The sequence below is a fragment of the Macrotis lagotis genome, chromosome 5, assembly GCF_037893015.1.
Source record: "Macrotis lagotis isolate mMagLag1 chromosome 5, bilby.v1.9.chrom.fasta, whole genome shotgun sequence".
In the NCBI taxonomy this organism is placed as follows: domain Eukaryota; kingdom Metazoa; phylum Chordata; class Mammalia; order Peramelemorphia; family Peramelidae; genus Macrotis; species Macrotis lagotis.
Window position 1 is genome coordinate 27505642 of NC_133662.1, and position 13696 is coordinate 27519337.

Here is a 13696-nt window from a genome sequence, read left to right on the forward strand (position 1 = left end):
GGTTTTCCTGGCAGAAATAATGTAGCGGTTTCTCATTTCCTTCTCAAGTTCATTTTGTTGATTGAGGCAAAAAGGATGAAATTACTTTTCCAGGGTCATACAGCTATTAAGTGTCTGAGGACATGGGGCAGCTTGGCAGCACAATGGATAGAACACTGGCCCTGAAGTCAGGAGGACCTGAGTTCAAATCCATCCTTAGACACTTAACAACTGCTTAGCTGTGTGACCTTGGGCAAGTCACTTAACTCCATTGCCTTGTAAAAACCAAAAAAAAAGTGTCTGAGGACACATTTGAACTCAGAAGGATGAGTCTTGTTTAAAATAGACAAATATATTTTATATAGTATTTATTCTTAAAAACATTTATTTAGTTATTTTGAAAAAATAATTAAGTTAAACTTTGAAATTCTTAAATCTTTGTTTAAATGTTGCAATTATAATAAGATAATCATACATTGTGTCTGGTCCAATGCAAAAACATGGAGATTTATTACATTCCAAATTTATGAAGCATATTGAGTTAAGTCCTAAGAGAGAGAAAAAAACAACTTTAGAAAAATGTTGTTATATGTCCTTATTGAGCTTATCAGTCTAAAACTCAGCTATGGAATATATACATAAAACTAACACAAAACATAACACCCATGTAGCAGAGAAATTTCATGAAAATTACTTGACTCTTATAAGGTATTCAAAGTACTGGAGGTGAGAAGAGAGTACATTCCTGGAATGGAGGGTGATTTAATGCAAAGGAAAAAAGATGGAACACAAAGTGTTGTGTGTGAGAAATATTAAGAAGGCCAGGTGATTAGACAATGCATGATGAAGGGAAGTAATGCATAATCATCCTGGAAAGGTTAACTGGGGCCAGGTTGTCAAGTGCTTTAAAAGACAAACAGTGGGGGCAGCTAGGTGGCAGTGGATAGAGCACCAGCCCTGGAGTCAGGAGTACCTGAGTTCAAATCCAGCTTCAGACACTTAATAATTACCTAGTTGTGTGGCCTAGGGCAAGCCACTTAACCCCATTGCCTTGCAAAAACATAAAAACAAAAACAAACAAAAAGACAAACAGTGGTATTTATACTTTATCCTACAGACTGTTGAGAGTCACTGAAATGTTTTTGTTTATTTGAGTGCAACAATGACATGGTGAAACTTTTGTGCTTTGGGATATCGATTTGGCAACTGTGTGAAAGCTGCATAGATATGGGGAAGACTTAAAGTAGGAAGATCAATTAGTAAGACTTGCAAAAGTCCAGGCCAGAAGCAACACAGTCCCTGAATTGGATGGTGAGAGTGTGAGTAGAAGGAACAGAATTGATATGAGAGATATTATGAAGGTAGAAATGGCAAGATTTGGTAATGGATTGGGTATGAAAAGTCAGGGAGAATAAACAGGTAAAGAAAATGATGCTGCTGAAAAATTTAGGGGCCTGGAAGTAATTGTTATCCGTAGCAGAAATATGGATGTTTGGAAGAAGGATGGTTTGTAGTGGTGGCAATGGTGAGATAAGGAGTTCTATTTTGGACAGAGTGAATTTGAAATGTTCTTCAGGACATTTAATTTGAAAACTAAGAGTTTAGTTGATCATTCATAACTGAAGCTCAGACAGACTGAATTTGAATATGTAAACATGTTAGTCATCTGTATAGAGACGACCTTTAAACATGTAGGAACTGATAAAGTCATCAAGAGAAAGAATATAGAAAAAGAAATGAAAAAGGACCAGGTATACACACAGCTCTGAGTCCCAATAGGGATGATGACAAATTAATTGAGATTCAAAACAAAATATATAATTGAGATTCAAAACAAAATATAATAATGTCTAATAAAAAACATTTCCTAATTAGAAAAATTAATCTTAGACCAACATCTTATACCAGATATTAAATAAGCTACAAATGAATGAGACCTGATTATAGAATACTACAACACCATTAACAACTTAAACAGAACCATAAAGACCCCAAACCAAAAATAAAAAACAAAACCAGAGGGGAATAAAAGCACGTTCTTCTCAGAGTTGTGTTTCTGGGGGAAATTAATAACCAATCAAGGAAGGGGGGAGATCAAAAAAGACAAAAATATATGTTTTCTATTAGGAATGCTTAAATACTTTTGTAAAAATTAGATTGACATAAAAATGAGAAAAGTTATTCTTTGAGGAAACATTCTTCTCATTAAATATTTCTAATAAAGGGCTACTATTCAAGATATAGAAGTAATTAATATAATCATACAAGGTAAAGAACCATTAATTAATAACCAATCAAAGGATATAGTTCTTAGAAAAAGGTAAATTATCAACAATCACTTAAAAATGTTCTTAAATGAAAATTAAAGCAACTCTGATATTTTACCTCAACCCAACAAATGGCAAAAGAATAAAAGTCAGATTAACAGATTCTAAGCATTGGGAATACAAAAATAAGAAAACAAGACAGTCCCTGCTCTGAAAGACCTTACATTCTAATAGAAAAGACAACACATTAAAAAAGAACTGGAGATAGGAATAGAGGATAGCATCCATATGAACTACTAGTGAGGAGGTGAACAGACTAGAGAATAAGGTGAGTTAGAAGTGAAATGAGCATCTCTGGAGCCCCTCATGAAATGACAAGCCTACTAAGGGACTCAGGCCCTAGGGAAGCAGGCCCTAGAGTAGACAGAAGATCAATATTGGTGGGGTTGTAAAAAGATAGGCATACTAATACATTACCATAGCAGAAGACAAAAGCAGAGGGAAAGTTTTATTATTTTTTAAAGATATCAATATATTGGGTGTCTGTTGAATGGGAGGAAAGCTGAACAAATTGTGGTAAATGAATATAATGGAATATTACTCTATGAAATTATGGACACGGATATGAAGATTCAGAGAAAATAGTGAATATTTGCATAAACTTATAGAGTGAACAAGCAGAACCAAAAGAACAACAGACACAATGACCACCAGTTTGAAGAAGTAATAAAGGAAATTTGAGAAAGAAAACTTGAAACAGCTGTGTTGTCAGAAATTGAAGTCATTTAGGGAAGAATAAGGGGACTTCCTTGCACTAATGAGAATCAAGTAGAAATTATATGCCAAAATGGGGAATAATCAGAGAAGTTCCTGGTCAATTTTATGGGTTCCCTAATCAACAATTAACTGTATAGGGAAAGAACCATTGTTTTTGAGTATCTGAAGGACATTTCTCCATGGGGTGGCATCATATCAACTATAGCCTTGCTGTGGGGACAGAGGGAACTCCTTGTAATTGTTTGAATAGGAATCAAGGGGATAATCTCTTTTTAGAGTTTTCTTTTTCTGTGGCCTACAAAAACAAGTTGAAAGATGAGCTCATTCTCTTGTACTTTATTTTCTCTTTCCTTTATTCAGAGACTAGTGTAGAGATCAATCTAGCATGCCTTCTATGGGTAGAAGAAGGACCTATACTCATGTGGAATCCTTCCTTGCATATAACTTCTTCAGTAATATTCAATAGAATGTAAATGGAAGGAGGGAAATCAGATGGTGACAACCTAAGACTGGGAATCGGCAAGCCATAAGTGGTAATAAGACAAAAAGGCCAGGGAATAAGGGATAGAAAATATTATACAGTTCCTATACTTTTCTCTATTCATACAATCATCATCTATTTCAGGTCCTTATCATCTTTTGAGTAGATAACTGCAAAATTGTCCAAATTGGTTTCCCTGCCTCATTTCTTTCTTTCTAATGCATCTTTCACACAATTGCCTAAGTGATTTTCCTAGACCACAGGTCTATAAGGGAAGAAAGCAACATTAGAATAGGGGTAATGGATTTGGATTGTAAGGAGGGATTGAGAGATCTGATGTTATGTTAGAGCAGGTTTGGAAGAATTAGGCAAAAGGAGAGGGAAGGAAGGACATTGTGATAGGAAGGAGGAATTTCTAAGTTCTGAATCATTGATACTGAGAAATATAAGAGATGGTGAAATGGAAGATTTTTTTATTTTTATGTGTTAAGTGAAATAGTTATGTGTTATGTGTTTTGAAGACCAGGATGTTTTAAGAAGGTTTAATATTGATGTCCTTGAATTGATGTCCTCAAATAATGTCAGAGATGGTGGCAAGAGGAAAATGCTGGCTTAGGGTCTGAACTTCTTTAGAAAGCAGATAGAAGGATCTGGGTCCAGCAGATGACTTCAAAAAATGGACAGGGTGATATAGATAGATGGAATGAATTTCAAAGGAAGAGAAGTTCCAAAGTGATGGAAAAGAAAGACCTGAAATGGTAGTGAGGAACAAGTTTGTTGCCTACTCCCTGTCCAGCCCAATGTGACCCTGGGCAGAGCATTATGATCCCATGGTGGAAAGAAACATTAAAACTAACTCCTCAGCAAGATAAATGCATCCATTTCCAAAGGTCAGGAACTTGTGATGTTGTCCTAGATCCTGGGATAATAGCAGCCCTAATGGGTAGATAAATCCATATACTTCTCTGTTAGGTAATAATTCCCAAATACTATAGAAAAATATCTGTGAATGAAACCATTTTTTATTTTGGCACAGTGTTTGGTGGTTTTACTAAATAGTTATGGGTACTGAATTCAATGATGCACACAGAGAATAATACTGTTGTGGGTAAAAGATTAAATGACTAAAGAAACAAAGGTTAAAGCTTCCTAGTATATAGATTTATTAAGCGATGCATGCCAATTGCCTTACAAATAGGAGCAGGCCCCTTCCTCAATTTAGGATTAGACTGAATACAAGGGAAGACAGAATTTTATATTTAAAAATAATTCATCAAATAGATCAATTAATTAAAAGGAAACAGAATATTATGTAATCTGATTTTTAATTGGATGAAAATTAGGGACTTTCCAAGTTGGGAGGGGTAGGGTGAACAGGTGCATTTTCCAGAATTCAGAAATATGAAGTGTACTACCCCACCCCAAGTATCTATGAAAAAAATCAAAGGAGCACAGAAGTAGTAGTTGATTGACCAGGATGGGGTCAGTTTTCAGAAAGGTCAGATGGTTTGCTTGTTCAAATTTGGTTAAGGCTCTCTAACCAGCAGATGGAGGTGGTTCAATTTCCCAGCCTTTGTGGGATGAGGTTTAAACAATATAATAAGTTTTTTTCCCAATTGCTACAATTGAGAAATTCTTACAAGTTTTCTTACAAGAAAGAATTTGGCCTAGACCTTTAATTGAATAGAAAGGGAAATGAGCTTTTTTTCAGAACTGAATCCCAAGATGTTATCACTGTGGTTCACTCAATGGCCACAATTAACCACTTGCTGCCCTAATCCCTTCAATTTCCTCAATACAGTCTGGCTTCAAGGAGATCATAATCTAGTTGGCTCTGAACAAATAAAAACACATTCATTAAAGGCCTACTATATACTAAGCACTGGAGATACCTATTGAAAAGGATGAATCTCAAAGGATGAACACCTCAAGCTCCTCACATTCCAATAGGAAGAGATAACATAGATGGGAAGTTTCAGTTTCTAAGCAGGTGGAAAGGCCTAGTGTATCATAGGTTATAGCAGCAATGCAGATGGTACTGTATCTTTATTATCATTTCTATTAATAAAAAATATATTTCTAATATTGAACTTCACTTTTGGTGGTGAGAAATTTTTTTTCTGAGTCTTACATGTCTGTGGCTGTTGAGTCAGTCAAGAACTACAATATCTGCAGAGCCAAATTTGCTGGGTTTTTGTCATTCCCTGAGGAAGATGACTGTGGGGGTCAAGGCTATATTCAGGTGTTGTGGTCAGGAAAGAAAACACAAGTGAAAAATTAAATAGGGTAAAAAAAACTGCCATAGTCATTATAGGCATGGATGTATAATGAAAAGTAGGACCCTTTCTTGGGACCATGGTATAATTCTGGAACTCCTAAACCTCATATGTTCCTTTTAGCATGGAAGAAGAATGGCAAGAAGGCTTTATCCAAAATATGTGATCCATCTACAAATAAAAATGACAGTGTCTATGTCAGTCAATAAGCATTTATTCATTATCCATTATGTGTCAGGCACTGTGCCAAGTACTGAGGATAATTAATTGGCACAATTTAAATTTGATTAAGACAGGGAGAGCTAATCTATAAGAAGAAATAGCTCATGAGAAGGAATAAAAAAAAGCTAAAAGTCTTAGTGTAGTTTAGAGCTCTATTCTTTAAAATTTCTGTTAAAGTTTCACTAAGATTTTTTGGGGGTACCCTGTATATAGAGAGTATCAGGTGCTAAAAGATGGTTGGTTCTTGTCCTTCATTATCAAAGAAGACCAAAATGACGACATTATGTTTACGACAAATTACAATGTGTATGACTGGGGCTGATCAGACCATCATGAGTTTGGAATGCTCTATTACAGTTTGGGTACAACTAGTTCATGTGGGGTGGGTACTCTAAACTTATGTATATCACCTTTCCTTTGAGCTGCTTCAATTCTGCCTTCCTCTTATAGTACCCTCACTGATGAGGGCATGCCATGTCTCCCAAGCTGTACAGTCAATTCTAAAGTTCTTCAATGAGATCTTGAGGGTATCTTAGTATCACTTCTTCTTATCCCCTTGTGAGTGCTTGCCTTGTATGAGTTCTCCATAAAATAGTCTTTTTTTGGCAATTATATGCCTGGCATTCTAACAGTGTGTCCAGTCTATCATAGTTGCACTCTTTAACAATAATGTTGGAATGCTAGGTGGTTTAGTTTGAGAAAGGACCTCAGTGTTTGGTATTTTCTTCTACCAGGTGATCTTCAGACTCCTAAGACAATTTAAATGGAAGAGATTCAGTTTCCTGACATGGCATACTGTTAAGACTGTCCAGGTTTCACAGGCATGTATAGCAATGAGGTCAACACAACAGTTCACCTTAGTGGTCAGTCTAATACCTCTTTCTCCCCCATACTTTCTTTCAGAGCCTCCAAAACACCAAGACTGATTTGATGAAAATGATGGGGAAATACAGAAGATGCTAAATGAAAAATGAGAACTCTGTAGGGTTGACCAGCAGGATAGTTTATCCATTTCTAAGAAGGCATCATTTAATTCCATTAAAAGTAAAAGTCTAAGTGAAGCCTAGAGGGATGTAGGACTCTTGGCTAAATAAGAAGGCAGATGAAATTCAATTTTATATCTACGGTTAACAAACCAAAATGCTCTTATGATGCCCTGAAAGCTATTTATGGGTCAAAGATATATGATGTATTTCAGCTACCCAGTGCTGATGGATCAACATTGTTAATGATAGGTCCTTGATCCTAGAGAGATGGGTTAAACACTTCCATAGTGTTCTTTTTTTTTTTAGATTTTTTCAAGGCAAATAGGATTAAGTGGCTTGCCCAAGGCCACACAGCTAGGTAATTATTAAGTGTCTGAGACCAGATTTGAACCCAGGTACTCCTGACTCCAAGGCCGGTGCTTTATCCACTACGCCACCTAGCCACCCCTCATAGTATTCTTAACAGACCATCATCAATTAATGAAGAAGCCATTGACTGCTTCCCTCAAGTTGAAGTCAATCACTCCCTAGTTGAAATTCCAACTGAAGAGGTCTTGAAAGCCATTAAGCTCCTTTCAAGTGGCAAAGTACTTGGTGCTGATTCTATTCCAGCTGAAATTACAAGTTGGGGGAGTCCATTGCTCATTCAAAAACTGACTGAAATTTTCCAGGTTATATGGCATGAAGAGGTTATCCCCCAAGAATTCAAGAATGCTTCCATTGTCCATCTCTAGAAAAGTAAAGGAAATAGATTGTCCTATGACAGAAAATCACGGGGTTATTGCTCTTTTAGTCATTTCTGGTAAGATTCATACTGGAGTCCTTCTCAATAGGTTGATCCTTCATCTGAAGGTTGATCACCTTCCTGAGAGCCAGTGTGGGTTCAGAAAGGGTAGAGAACAGTCGATATGGTGTTTGCTACCTGGCAACTCCAGGAAAAATGCTAGAAACAGGACAGAGGTCTGTAGACAACATTTATAGATCTGACCAAGGACTTCAGTCCTGTCAGTCATGATGGTTTATGGAAAATTATGTCAAAATTTGGTTGCCTGGAGAAATCTATAAGTGTTGTACATCAATTTCAGATGGTATGTGTGCCCAGGTTCTGGATAATAGACAATGCTCTTGAGATTCCCCAGTCACTAATGGAGTAAAACAAGAATGGGTCCTTGCTCCCATACTTTTTAGAATCATGTTTTCAGGCATATTATCAAATGCCTTCAACAAGGATGAACATGGCTTCAGGGTCAGATATACCACTGGTGGTAAATTCTTTAATTTGAAAAAGCTACAAGCCAAGACCAAAGTGGAGGGAATGTTGGTGCATGATCTTCTGGTTGCAGATGATTGTGAACTCCATGCAGCCTCTGTAGCTGAGATGCAACAAAATATGGATCAATTCTCTGTTGCTTGTGCTAATTTTGGTCTAACAATTAACACCAAGAAAATACAGGGGCTCCATCAGCCAGCACCAGACCATCCCTATATGAAACCATCAATTACAGCAAATGGAGAAGTTTTAAGTACTGTGGACTCCTTGGCAGTGTCCTTTCTAAGGAGGTACACTTAAAGATAGAATACTAGAAAGGAATTATGTGAAGAGAGTTGGTGAGTGAATCTGAATCCAAATGAGACAGAAGTAAAAGAAAGGATAGAAGATTGGGAGAGGTTAGAGGAATTTCTAGTTCTGAATCATGAATACAGAGTAGTTACAGATGAGAAGGGTGTTATTTTTAATGAATTGAAGTAGTAATAGGTAGTAAAGAGTTTGTGATCTTGAAGGCTAGAATGTTTTAGAGAGTTATATATTGAAAATGTCAGGAGTTCAGATGGAGAAGAAGATTAAGATAGGACTTGAGCTCCCATATCTGATAAGAGAGCTCAAAATATTACAAGAAATTGTGTTTTGAAAAGAATTTACAGAGAAAAAAATGTAAAATTCTTTATGTGGTATATTTTGCTTGAAGTGGTAGCCAAATACTGAATTGGGAAATGTCAGCAGCAAGTGCTATTAGATATGGGCAAGGTAGGCAAAACAGAAAGGAATATCTGAATGGAAGTCACATCTATAAAGTTGCTGGAAGTAATGGGGCACAGATGAAAAGGAGCAAAGAAAGCTAAATGGAATAAAACGATATCCTATAGTCTAATTCTTGATCACAAGATAATCATTACTACAACATACCTGAGAAGTGCCCATCTAGTTTCTTCTTGAAGACCTCCAAAGAGGAAGAACATTTTGAAATAGCTTATTCCACTTTTAGAAAGTTCTAATTGTTGGCATTTTCCTCCTAAAATTAAGCTAAATTTGCCCCTTTGTAACTGCTGTCTATTGCTCTTGGCTCTGACTTATCAGGAGTTCTATCCTTTTCACATATGACAATACATTAAATACTTGACAGTAATTCACAGTCTTTCATTCACTAGATTAAACATCCCTCATTTCTTTGTATTGATCCTTGGATGACATGGACTCAAGGTCCTTTGAACAATTATAATTTTTTAATACTTATTAAACATTAATAGTTACTAAACATTCAATACTTACTAAACATTCTTTTTTGTATGATTTTGATTGTGAAGTTTCCTAAGGATGAATGGTTGAAAAGAGGTTCAAGATTCCTTATATATTACATGTAGATTTTATTATATATTGATTTTCTGATGAATTTAGATGTCATTTTTTTTCTGGAAGGAAGGGAGCAGAAAGTAGTAAGATATTATGAAACAGCAGACACTCCAAAAAAGACATTTTTTTTAGGTTTTTGCAAGGCAAACAGGGTTAAGTGGCTTGCCCAAGGCCACACAGCAAGGTAATTATTAAGTGTCTGAGACCAGATTTGAACCCAGGTACTCCTGACTTCAGGGCTGGTGCTTTATCCACTATGCCACCTAACCGCCCCCAAAAAAAGACATGTCTTAAAAGTGCTGCTGGATTGAAACTAACTAGTCAGAAGAGTCTACAAGAGTTATTTAGTTTTATTTCTGAGGGAAACTGGTCCACAATTCCTCAGCTTGAGTCTGAATGCTATAAATAATAATTGTTTAAAAAAAAGTCCTTAGTTATAATATATAGTTTACATCAAATGCATCCTAAATATGTGTAATAAGGTACAGGATCTCAATATCTCAAAGTGTTTTATGATGGTAAGGACTTATAGTAGCCCATGAATAAGTACAGAATAATAATGCACCTAAATAGGTTACATTCTACATCAGCAGGGATTTCACCTTGGGGTTGATATTTGGACATCCCTCTACCATTCTAGTGGGTCTTTCCCCCCAAAATCCTACACAGTATTTTCTAAGATTTGTAGTTCCCCACTTTGAAGTAGTACACGTGCTTTAGAGGTAGCTGAAGAAGCAAATTTCTTTTCATCAAACCACCCTTTGTGCCTCCTGAGTTCTTCCAAATCTCAATTACCTTCCTCAAGAAATTTTTCCTGATTGCCCTTAATGCCAGTGGTTTCCTTCTGTTGACAAACTCCAATTTATACTGAATATTATTCACACACGGATTTTTGCATGTTATCTCACAAGGCAGGTGGTAGTGCAGTAGATAAAGCCTTGAGTCAATAAGACCTGAGCTCAAATTTGGCCTCAGACATTTAACTATTAGCTGTGTAACCTTGGGTGAGTCACTGAATTTCCATTTGCCTCAGTTTCCTCAACTGTAAAATTAGCTGAAGAAAATGAAAAAGCACCCCAGCATCTTTGCCAAGAAAACTCCAAATGGGTCCACAACTGAGACACTGCAGCAGCAACAACCACAGTTGTAAAATGAGTATAATGAAAGCATCTACTTTACAGGGTTTTGAGCATCAGATGATATAATATTCATAAAAAGTACTTGACACATTGCCTTGCACATAATAGGCACTGTAGAAATACAAATGCTTTCCTTCCCTTATACTGTATGGCTCTCTGAGATCAGGGGCTGACTTTGGTTGAGTTTTGCATCTCTAGTGCTCAGCATAGTACCCAGCATATATGTAGTAGATGCTTAAAGATGGTATAAGTAAGCTTTGATTGTATTCTACAATTAAGATGTTGCATATTGTCTTCTTCTTCGAGGAGCAAAGATGAGTCAAGAAATTTGTCTCTAGAAATTGAAGAACTCAGGAATTCTTTAACATGAAGATGCTCATGAAGCATTTGACATGGTTCAGGATATCTCCCTGAAAGCTAGAAGGCTAGATTCTAGAATCATCTTGTGTAGGAAATTCAACATCTCTCCTCTTCTACAAGCAATGCTGGGATTCAAGAAGCTCAGTAGAAATTTAAGAAATGGGAATTTTTGAATGCCCTGTCAGGCTGTATGCAAGTATCTGTCTCTTACTGACATGTATTTATTTCTATTCTAAGTCTTAATTGCTGATTCTGATTGGAGAATAGGACAGGGGAAAAAACAACTTCCTTCTCATATCTTGGTGCATTTTGAAGGAAGGAATGAGGGAAAAGCTAAGAGTATGACTTACTCATAATCCTTTCCTTTGAGAGCCCCAGAGAGTGGGGTTATAATAATAGTTAAAATTTATAAACTGCTTATTTCAGCTCATTATTATTTTATATATTTTAGCTTCTATTATAATTGGTCATTGGTTTCATTTCTAAAATAGAGAACTGAATCAAATTTATAAAGGTTACAAGTCATTCCCCAATTGATAAATGGTCAAAGAATATAAACAGGCAGTTTTCAGATGAAGAAATTAAAGCTATAATATGATCACATGGAAAAATGCTCCAAATCATTACTGATTAGAGAAATGCAAATTAAAACAACTCTGAGGTACCACTCTCACAGCTATTAGATTGGCTAAGATGACAAAAAAGGGAAAACGATCAATATTGGAGAGGATCAAGGCATTAATGCACTTTTGGTGGAGTTGTGACCTTATCCAATCATTTTGGAGAACAATATGGAATCATGCCCCAAAAGCAATAAAACAGATCATACCCTTTGATCCAGTAATACAGTACTAGAACTATATCCAGAAGAAATCATCATAAATGGGAAAAGTCCCACATGTTCCAAAATATTCATAGCAGCTCTTTTTTTAGTATAAGGAATTGGAAATTGAGGGGATGCTAATCAATTGGGGAATGGCTGAATAAATTATGGTAATGGAACGTAATGGAGAACTATTATTCTAAAAGAAACTTCGGTTGGATTCTAGAGAAGAATGAAAGAATTACATGAATTGTTACTAAGTGAAGGAAACAGACCCAAGAGAACATTAACAACAACATTGTGAGTTGATCAATTATGATGAATGCAGCTACTCTCAGAAGTTCAGAGAGCTAGGACATCCCTAGGAAAACTGTTATGAACAGTACTATCTATATCCAGGTGAAGGAAATAAAAACCCCCAAACTGCAAAATCTGAATGAACACCATGTTCACTTGTTAAAAATTTCTTTTAATTTTTTTCCCTACCTGTCTCTTGGTTTTCTTTTCCTTTAGTCCTAATTCCTCATACAGAAAATGGCTAATATAAAAAATATGTTAAACACAAATGTCCATGTACAATGTTCACTAGAGTGTTCATCACTGAAGAAAGGAAGATAGCAAGGGAAGGTGGAAAAAAAGTGTAACTTCTTAATAAGAAAGTAGATGAATATCGAAAAACTTTCATAACACATAACTAGAAAACTAAAATATCAATTAAAAAAACAAATTTCTCCTTTGGCATCTGTGACTTCATACTTATCTTCTACATGGTAAATTATTCCTCAGGTTCATTCACTTGCTTTCTCATGCATGTCCCATTCTGAGCTTGGTATTCAGGATTCCCACCATTTGGTCCTAAACTATCTTTTCATTCATATCTCTCATGACTACCCAGTGTTCTTGTGGTCAGCTAAGAACTTACTAAGTTTCAAGCAATGTTTTAAGTATTATGGATACAAAGAAAGGCCCCCAAACTCCAAACCCCCAAATCCAGTCCCTATCTTAAAGAAGTAAACATTTGATCCTGCTTGATTATTAGGTAGGGAGGTGGTTAAGTGAGGTGAGAATATGTTGATACCACTTTTACATATACATCCAGTTTTATTACTATAACAACTAGGAATTTACAGTTTTCAAAATTTCCTCTCCCTGTTCTTCACAGAGGAACCCACTCTGATTAGTAGCTCTTTACCCTTAAGATAGGAAACTGACTACATTTCTAGCTGAGAATATGGAAAAGGTATCCAAATCCTATCAGCTCTTTAAGCATGGGTCTACTTAAGAACATGAGTTCATTTTTTCCTTTTTAGGTTTTTGCAAGGCAAATAAGGTTAAGTAGCTTGCCTAAGGCCACACAGCTAGGTAATTATTATTAAGTGTCTGAGGCTGCATTTGAACTCAGTACTTCTGACTCCAGGGCAGGTGCTCTATCCACTGAGCAACGTAGCTGCCCAGAATATGAGTTCATAACAGAAACAGGTAGACTGGGGAGCACATGGGTCCTCTTGCATCTGTGAAAGCAGCAAATGAGAGCAATTGGGAAAGAACTGGCTAAAGAGATCTGGAAGGCAGAATTTGCTTTAAGAGATCAGCAGAACATATGAAGGTGAGCTGAAAGGGCAAGAAGCTTTCAGAAGTACCAGAGTATAGATATTTTCACTAAAGGTAAGATAGGAACCAAGGTTTGAAAACTCAGGAGAATTAATTTTGGAATATAAAGAACAAAAAAATTCCTTCTTACTGGAATGTCTAATGAA

The 13696-nt window shown here is 36.1% G+C and overlaps 1 long non-coding RNA gene across 1 annotated transcript in view; it reads right to left on the reverse strand.

The window, feature by feature from the left end:
• Positions 1-10894, reverse strand: part of LOC141523722 (uncharacterized) — a 38484-nt gene extending 27590 nt beyond the window's left edge. The window contains exon 1 of the long non-coding RNA XR_012478571.1: positions 9537-10894. This is a non-coding gene — a long non-coding RNA (uncharacterized LOC141523722). The remainder of the gene's footprint in view (positions 1-9536) is intronic.
• Between the last annotated feature and the right edge of the window lie 2802 nt (positions 10895-13696).